At 40.0% G+C, this 9,217-nt stretch overlaps 1 long non-coding RNA gene across 1 annotated transcript; it reads right to left on the reverse strand.

Moving 5' to 3' along the window:
* Positions 1-3,941: 3,941 nt before the first annotated feature.
* LOC109871639 (uncharacterized) lies at positions 3,942-7,811 on the reverse strand. Its single transcript, XR_002252324.2, has 3 exons — positions 7,651-7,811; positions 6,343-6,434; positions 3,942-5,277 (listed from the first exon to the last, which is right to left on the reverse strand). It is a non-coding gene; the product is annotated as an uncharacterized LOC109871639 (long non-coding RNA).
* Positions 7,812-9,217: the final 1,406 nt, after the last annotated feature.

Below are 9,217 nucleotides of genomic sequence, written 5' to 3' on the forward strand. Positions count from 1 at the left end.
TTAAAACCGCCCTGTGACACCTGCCGTGTCTACAGGTATCTTCCAAACAAACAAAAAACGACTCTTGGAGAATGAGTGCAACTGGTAAATAGTTGCTTATATATTGAACAAAAATATATATGCAACATGCAACAATTTAAGAGTTACAGTTCATATAACGAAAACGTAATAAATTCATTAGGCCCTAATCTATGGATTTCACATGACTGGGAATACATACATTCATCTGTTGGTCACAGATACCTTAAAAAAAAGGTAGAGGCATGGATCAGAAAACCAGTCAGTATCTGGTGTGACCACCACTTGCCTCATGGATTAGCATAGAATTGATCAGGCTGTTGATTGTGGCCTGTGGAATGTTGTCCCACTCCTCTTCAATGGCTATGCAAAGTTGCTGGATGTTGGCGGGAACTGTAAACCCGCTGTCATGCACGTCGATGAATGGCACAACAATGGGCCTCAGGATCTTGTCATGGTAACTCTGTGCATTCAAATTGCTGTTGATAAAATGCAATTATGATTGTTGTCCGTAGCTTATGCATGCCCAACCATAACCCTACTGCCACCATGGGGCACTTTGTTCACAACGTTGACATAAGCAAACGGTTGTACATACTGCCAAATTCTCTAAAAACGACGATGCAGGCGGCTTATGGTAGAGAAATTAACATTCAGTTCTTTGGCAACAACTCTGGTGGACATTCCTACAGTCAGCATGTCAATTCCAAGCTCCCTCAAAATTTGTTGTGTGACGAAACTGCACATTTTAGAGTGGCCTTTCATTGTCCCCCAGCACAAGGTGCACCTGTGTAATGACCATGCTGTTTAATCAGCTTCTTCATATGCCACACCTGTCAGGTGGATGGATTATCTTGGCAAAGGAGAAATGCTCACTAAGATGGATGTAAACAAGTTTGTGCACAAAATTTGAGAGAAATACACTTTTTGTGCAAATGGAAAATTTCTGGGTTATTTTATTTCAGCTCATGAAACAGCTCATGGGACCAATGTTGCGTTTTGTTCAGTGTAGATATGTCAGTCAGTGAGTGGATAGCTGCCGGCAGAAACTTCTATTGCAGTAACTTTGAAGGGCTCTGCCTCTGGCTAGTATTAGGCTGCTTTGCCAGCTAGAAGGATGTAAGAATCTAACGTTAAACGTTGCATACCTCAGCAGGAGCAAAAAATAAGCTGCTAAGTTCTCATTATAACTTTGCTTCAGAGAGTAGGCTACTGAGACAGACAGTGATGTGGCGCTCAGTGGTGAGGCTGGCAAGCTGCAATGCATGCAGGAGGAAGCAGAGGAAACATAGAGAGAGGAAGCAAGCGAGAGCTTAGTACAGTGGTTCCCAAACTTGGGGCCGGGGCACATGTGGTCCCCTGAGAAAATCTGTACTAATCTTATCAAACAAGTTAGGAACTTAAAAAAATAAGATATGTTTTAAAATGAACATCTCCACATGGCCTATCTTCCTTATAGGCCTCGGCATACATTACAATGCAAACAATACAGTTCTAAAAATGTCATCCGTTTTGGTTTAGTCACTGACGTGTCAGTACAAATATTTTCTCAGAGTGAATCATTTCTGATATTTCACCCCTTTCTGGGGTATAACATTACAATTGTATAGCTTATAGGTTATGTGTTTGCAGATCGACTGCGGTTAATGAATCTAAAGCAACCAAGTGGATAACTGCTGGGGTAATTTTTGCATGTCTTTGCTCTTCTTCAAATAGAATTTTAACATGTTTTAATTGTATAGAAATGCAGTAAATGAGTTTCAACTTTGAAACGGGAGCCACACACACACTAACATCCACACACCTCCTTGGAAAAGTGTACTGTGGACGGGAGCCACACACACACTAACATCCACACACCTCCTTGGAAAAGTGTACTGTGGACGGGAGCCACACACACACTAACATCCACACACCTCCTTGGAAAAGTGTTCTGTGGACGGGAGCCACACACACACTAACATCCACACACCTCCTTGGAAAAGTGTACTGTGGACGGGAGCCACACACACACTAACATCCACACACCTCCTTGGAAAAGTGTTCTGTGGACGGGAGCCACACACACACTAACATCCACACACCTCCTTGGAAAAGTGTACTGTGGACGGGAGCCACACACACACTAACATCCACACACCTCCTTGGAAAAGTGTTCTGTGGACGGGAGCCACACACACACTAACATCCACACACCTCCTTGGAAAAGTGTTCTGTGGACGGGAGCCACACACACACTAACATCCACACACCTCCTTGGAAAAGTGTTCTGTGGACGGGAGCCACACACACACTAACATCCACACACCTCCTTGGAAAAATGTTCTGTGGACGGGAGCCACACACACACTAACATCCACACACCTCCTTGGAAAAGTGTTCTGTGGACGGGAGCCACACACACACTAACAAGTATTTCCTGTATGTGTTTTTTCCACAGTGAAAGTGGAAAAGGTCAACAGCACAGGCAGTGATGGTGCACAAATATAAATCAACATAATCAGTTGGTCAGTAGCCAGAAACAGTTGAGTCTAAACCTGACATGGGATGGATGAGTAGATGTGATGACTAATATAACCGGTTTGTTACTTAAGTCACAAAGTCCCATCTGTCTTTTCTTGCACACTCTCTGTCTTTATGCTGATGTTGTATTTTTACACAAATTAAGTTTAGATACTCCTCAAAAACCGGGCAACACTGGCAAGAGAAGAAACCTTGAGAGGAAACAGAGTGCAGTGTAGTTAATTAAAGACAACACCTTGAAGAGATCATTTACTCAAAATACAAATGGTAAGGAAAGTGAGCTTGGGGTTTGTTTACTCCCATTTGGGTCTTTGTGTGCTCTCATTCTAAATGCAACATGAACCAATAACACAATGAGAGGAATCTAACTGGGTCAAATAATACCTAAGTGGAAAAGTAGGTACCATGTGAAAGTCTTTGTCTCAACAAGCACAGTGAAGTAAAAACTGTCCCAGTTACCATTTATTTGGCATCTTATCAGTTTCTCTTTTCTGCCTACAATTTCCTGAAAATCACGTGACTTCTTGTAAATCCCCATGTCTAACTTCTGTATTTGTGTTGAGTGTCGAACTTTACCATATAAATATGCAGGGACATGTGATGACTTTGAATCAACGTGGAAAACTGACTGGATTTGTAAAAGTCATCAACATAAGTGCATTTCGTCTTTTTTTCACCCAACTTTTACGCTAAATCCAATGACATGGTGACATTTGTTGTTGATTTCACGTTGAATTCACTGTTAGTTGACAACTCAACCAAATGTAAATCAAAACTAGACATTGAAAGGACATCTGTGTCCAGTTGGTAATAATGCATCATTGCCATTGTACAATTGCTGAATCTTTTGAACAATTGCCAGAGAAAAGCACCGCAACTGATTTTCTCAGATACTTACAGCTGTTTAACAAATAGAATTGACACTGATAAATATCAAGTGTTCATTGACTGCATTAATAAGGACTATTTTCTGTTTTGTTTGTAATGAGATGCTCTCTTGTCCTCTGATTAGCACGCTTGTATCATGGAACTGTTTACATGTTCTGGAATGTTTTTAAACAGGCAGATTGTTAACACTGGTCTAATTTACACTATTCATCTCTCATTCTCATCCTCCAGTGACAGTTGTTTTTCCAGTCAGTCACCCATTAAGGTTTAGGTGTTAATCCCATTGAACTTTGTTCCTTAGTGTCAACCTTACTTTAAGACATGACCATTCCAGTACATTTACTGAGTGCATTTTCAAGAGGATGAAAAAAAACAGCATTAACAATGCTGGGCTGATGATGCAGGACATTTTGTTCCAAAGCTCTGACTTGGTAAGAGGGAACAATTTGACCATAGTTTAAATACATAGTTTAAAATGAGGATTGCATTAGGACAAATAAAGAATCACTGAATAGTTTGTCACAGTTTTTATTGCATTAAAAAGCTAAGCCAGAATATAAGATAATGAAATGCTAAATATATTTATAGGAGCAATGTGAGTATGACCCTATTAAAACCTTCTAAATGTACATTACTTAACTGAATATTGTTAGTTGTTTAGCCTCATTATCTGCTTCATCACATTTCATAGGCGCTGCACAAATCATTGATCAGCTAGGTTGATAAGCTACAGAGCAGCACCCCTGGATGGAGAGCAGTTTTGGGGTTTAAGTCCCATGCTCAAGGGCACAACGGCAGGAGGGAGTACCTGGAATCATAGACCAACAGTTCCCACAGTTCTGTTTTTATACCCTGTCCGTGGATTGAATCAGCAACCTTCCGGCTACTGATCAAGCAACCTTCCACCTCTCTAAAGCCTAATTTTGCAGCTTCTGCGCCATCCGTTAGGTTAGTTTAAACAGAATTATGCATTGAAAGTTCGCTTCTGTCGGCACATCTCTGCTTCCGCATCTGCACACCTCCTTTTTCCAGCATGACATTTGCTTACAAATGATATGTGAAGCTTCTATGTATGTAGTGTAGGACATTATGAAGGCATTATGATGGCGTCATGAAGGCTTTAATAGATATATCTGGTTTAAAGTGTGACTATGTAGCTTCAAAGTATGCATAAAACATAAAACTTCAAAGTATACATACTGAATATTTTCCAGTGTGCATGTTACAAAATCTGGTGGAATATCTAAGCTATTCCTACGTTTGCGTCTGTCTAAAATATCAGAATCTGATATGATGGAACGCTGAGAAGAGTCTATGATGTTGTTTTTCACACTCAATGTCTGATCTGCACCCTCTGTACTTATGAAGATCTCAGTTTCAGAGCTAAAATGTAAAGGCTCCGTTATGCTTCTCCGACGTTTGCGTTTGTACAGAATCTTTGTCGCCTGCCCAGAGTCAGAAAAATCTTCTGCCTCAAGTTCCACTCCAAAGGACATATTTAAGTCACGCGCAAAATCAATATTACAAATCTTTTTGAATTTAACCATATATATCTCAAATATTCTGACACAGGTAGTACCGGGTTTCAGTGTCACCAGTAGCAATCTTTTTTATCTGACCTGACAGGTTATTAACATAGTCACACTTTAATTCCAGGATGATGAAAGAAAGAGAGAGAGAAACAGAGAGATAGGGACAGAGGGAGGGAGAAAGCGGAGTGGTTGGCGTTATCCATCCGGGAGCCTCCAGCAGCGGTAACAGGAGGGCAGCGATGGCACATAAGTCCTCAGGGGGTCCGTGTGTTCTCCATCCACTATCTTGGCCCCTGCTTTAGCCCTGGCCCCAGCCCTGCAATGTGAAGAAAGGTTCTCAGTTCAAAAATATGTTTACTCTCTTAAGCAATCAATAATTAGATTTGCATGGTATTTGGTATTTATAGATGATGAATTTGCTGATGATAACGATAATGAATATAAAGGTAATGATAAGGATTGACATAACAATCTTGACAATTGTCACACCCTGACCATAGTTTACTTTGTATGTTTCTATGTTTTGGTTTTCCACGTTTGTTGTTTTTGTAGTGTTCGTGTTCATCCTTTTTGTTATTAAACATGAATCAGTATAATCACGCCGCATTTTGGTCCGCTTCTCCTTCAACTAAAGAGAACCGTTACAACAATAGTGTCTTCAGAAAGCATTCATACCCCTTGACTTATTCCACATTTTGTTGTGTTACAGCCTGAATTCAAAGTTGATGAAATAGATTTTTTTCTACACACACAACATCCCATAATGACAAAGTGAAAACATGTTTTTAGATTTTTTTGCAAATGTATTGAAAAGTAAATACAGAAATATCTCATTTACATAAGTATTCAACACCCCTGAGTCAATACTTTGTAGAAGCACCCATGGCAGCGAATACCGCTGTGAGTCTTTCTGGGTAACTCAAATGATTTGTGAAGCTTTGCACAACTGGATTGTACAAGCTGTCAAGTTGGTTGTTGATCATTGCTCGACAGGCATTTTCTAGTCTTGCCATAGATTTTTAAGACTACTTAAGTCAAAACTAACTATGCCACTGAAGAACATTCAATGTCGTCTTAGTAAGCAACTCCTTTTCGTTTTGTATTAATTTGAAAACAATTTTAATTCCACTTTGACATAAAATCAAATCTATTTTAAATTCAGCCTGTAACACAACAAAATGTGGGAAAAAGTAATGGGGTATGAAAAGAAAGTTTTCACAGCCCTTGACTTTTCCACATTTTTTTGTGTTACAGCCTGAATGCACTGTTTGCAACAGAATGAAGCCTTGAAAAAGGAATAACATTATTGATAGTCTTCCTGACAAAAGAGACCAGACAGCGTTCATTGACAGTTAAAGTAGAGAAACATGTATATATTTACCCATTGGGAGGCCGAGGACCACACGTCCAGAAATGTATTGTTTTCATGGTGTTTTAATACATGTTGCCGATAGGAGTAGGTCTGATGATATTCTGTTGAAAGGGAAATAATAATGATTGAACCAGCTATGTAAGACTGCATGACAGTATGAAGGCATCATGAAGACTTTATTAGATTTGTTGTATCTCCAAAGTATACTTAAAGCATATACATTTTCTAGTATACATGTCACAGCTTCACTCAAAAACGTGGTGGAATTTTTTATCTATTCGAACGTTTGAGCCTCCAAAATATCAGAATCTGATTGTAACGTCTGCTTCTGACTCACACACTCAAACACATAGATCCCCTGAACGCAGCTCACTCTCCAGATCCCAATCACATGAATTCTAATCACCTGTTCACACAACTGTATATCATTATCACACCCTATTTAGTTCAGTTCTTTGCCCCCCATCACTGTGAGGTATTGTTTGTTTTGTGACATACGTCTTTCAGAGCTCTGTCTTTCCTCCCATGTATGATCATTTTTGCCTGCCTCACTAACGACGCCTTTTTGTCTATTCCCTACCTGTACTTTAGCCTATCTACCTATTTGCCTGATCTCCAGGATTACGTTACTAGCCTTTTCCCTGCCTTTGGACCCATGTGTATGACCTTCTGCCTGTCCCTGGACCCAGCTATCTGCCTCCTCCTGTGTATGACCTTCTGCCTGTCCCTGGACCCAGCTATCTCCCTCCTCCTGTGTATGACCTTTTGCCTGTCCCTGGACCCAGCTATCTGCCTCCTCCTGTGTATGACCTTCTGCCTGTCCCTGGACCCAGCTATCTGCCTCCTCCTGTGGTCCTTTTCAATAAACACCTGCTGTGCCCTGCGTTTGAAACCAGCTCTCTGTCTCCCCTCGTGTTCATTACACTGATAGGACAGTGCTGAGAAGTCATTGTTTTTTACTCTTAATGGAGCATTACTAGAGCATTTTGTATACATTATTTGTATTCAGGAAAGCAGTGAGTTGCTGCACAACAGTTTTTTCCCTCTTAATGCTTTATAATCTGCATCATGTATACCTGGTATATACTTGGTATGTACTCTGTGTTCTCACTTGCAGAGCAACATTTGCGTTTGTAATTAATCTTTGTCACCTGCTCAGAGTCAGAAAAGGGTTCTGCTTCGAGTTTCACCCCATTAGCCATATTTAGGCCTATGTCACACATACGTTGTTAGTGTGATATAAACAATGCAGTAACAAAATATATATTATGCAGTGTAATAAAATGCAGTCTTGATATAATGAAATTAATAATTTACCTGGTCAAATCACAGGATTAGCTTTGGGCTAGTGCTCTTTGAATGTAAAATAGTTTGAATGTTGGACTCAAACAAGAAGCTTTTATAGAAACCTGTTTCCTGGCTGTAGGCCTGTGTTCATGATTGGTCTCTGAAAGAACCTGACTGTACGTGTGTGTTCATGATTGGCCTGACTGGGACTTCCCTGATTTTGGTCCAAAAAAAAAACTTTGCCACAATTTCCTATGTCAAGAAAAAGAAAGATTTACTGTGTTCTATGAAATGAAACCAAAAGAAAGTGACTTTTTCTCTGTGGTTGTTCAATGCTGCAAGCACTATTGAATGATTTCTGATTGCGTAGGGACGCAAATCTCCAGGAAATATCCCAGTTGCAATATTAGCTGTTGGAATGTCTATTACTCTAGTGGCTAATATATCGTCTCAGAGTTTCACCAATGTTTGCATTCTCATATGAATCAAGGCCTTTTTTCCCCATAGTTGGTAATCAAGTTAGCAGTACTGAAGACATAATTAACTGAAGCTGCAAATGCATGGGAGTCGACCAATGTAACAAAACATTATATGAAATAAGTACTATGCATTTACAGTGCATTCGAAAAGTACTCAGACCCCTTGACCTTTTCCACATTTTCTTATGTTACAGCCCTGTTCTAAAACAGATTTATTTTTATTTTTTTACCTTATTAATCTACACACAATACCCCATCAAATTCGGACCCTTCGCTATGAGACTGGAAATTGAGCTCAGATGCATTCTGTTTCATCCTTGAGATGTTTCTTCAACTTGATTGTAGTCCACCTGTGGTAAATTCAATTGACTAGACATGATTTGGAAAGGCACATACCTGTATATATAAGGTCCCACAGTTGACAGTGCATGTCAGAGCAAAAACCAAGCTATGAAGTCGAAGGAATTGTCAGTAGAGCTCCGAGACAGGATTGTGTCGAGGCACAGAGGAACTCTGGAGCTCTGTCAGAGTGACCATTTGGTTTTTGGTAAAATCCATGACCAAGGCCCTTCCCTTCTGTCCATTTAGGAATGATTGAGGCCACTGTGTTCTTGAGGACTTTCAATGCTGCAGGAATTTTTTTTGGTACCCTTCCCCAGATCTGTGCCTCGACACGGTCCTATCTCTGAGCTCTACCAACAATTCCTTTGACCTTATGTCTTGGTTTTTGCTCTGACATGCACTGTCAACTGTGGGATCTTATATAGACAGCTGTGTGTATTTCCAAGTCATGTCCAAACAATTTAATTTACCCCATGTGGACTCCAATATAAAACGAGTTTTGTCATTATGGGGTATTGTGTGTAGATTGATGAGGATTTTTTCTTCTTCATTTAATCCATTTTAGAAAAAGGCTGTAAAGTATCAAAATGTGGAAAAAGGGAAGGGATCTGAATAGTTTCAGAATTCACTGTATATCCTGCGTGTTGTTCACTGTGCGTTGTTAAATGAGAAAAGACTGCATTCAGGGACTGTTACAGTCAAGGTATACGTGTAATATTACCCATGGGGTGACCGAGGATCAGTTCTCCAGAGGAGTATTGTTGTCATTGTGTTTT

The sequence above is a fragment of the Oncorhynchus kisutch genome, linkage group LG27 (assembly GCF_002021735.2).
Source record: "Oncorhynchus kisutch isolate 150728-3 linkage group LG27, Okis_V2, whole genome shotgun sequence".
NCBI classification, from domain to species: Eukaryota; Metazoa; Chordata; class Actinopteri; order Salmoniformes; family Salmonidae; genus Oncorhynchus; species Oncorhynchus kisutch.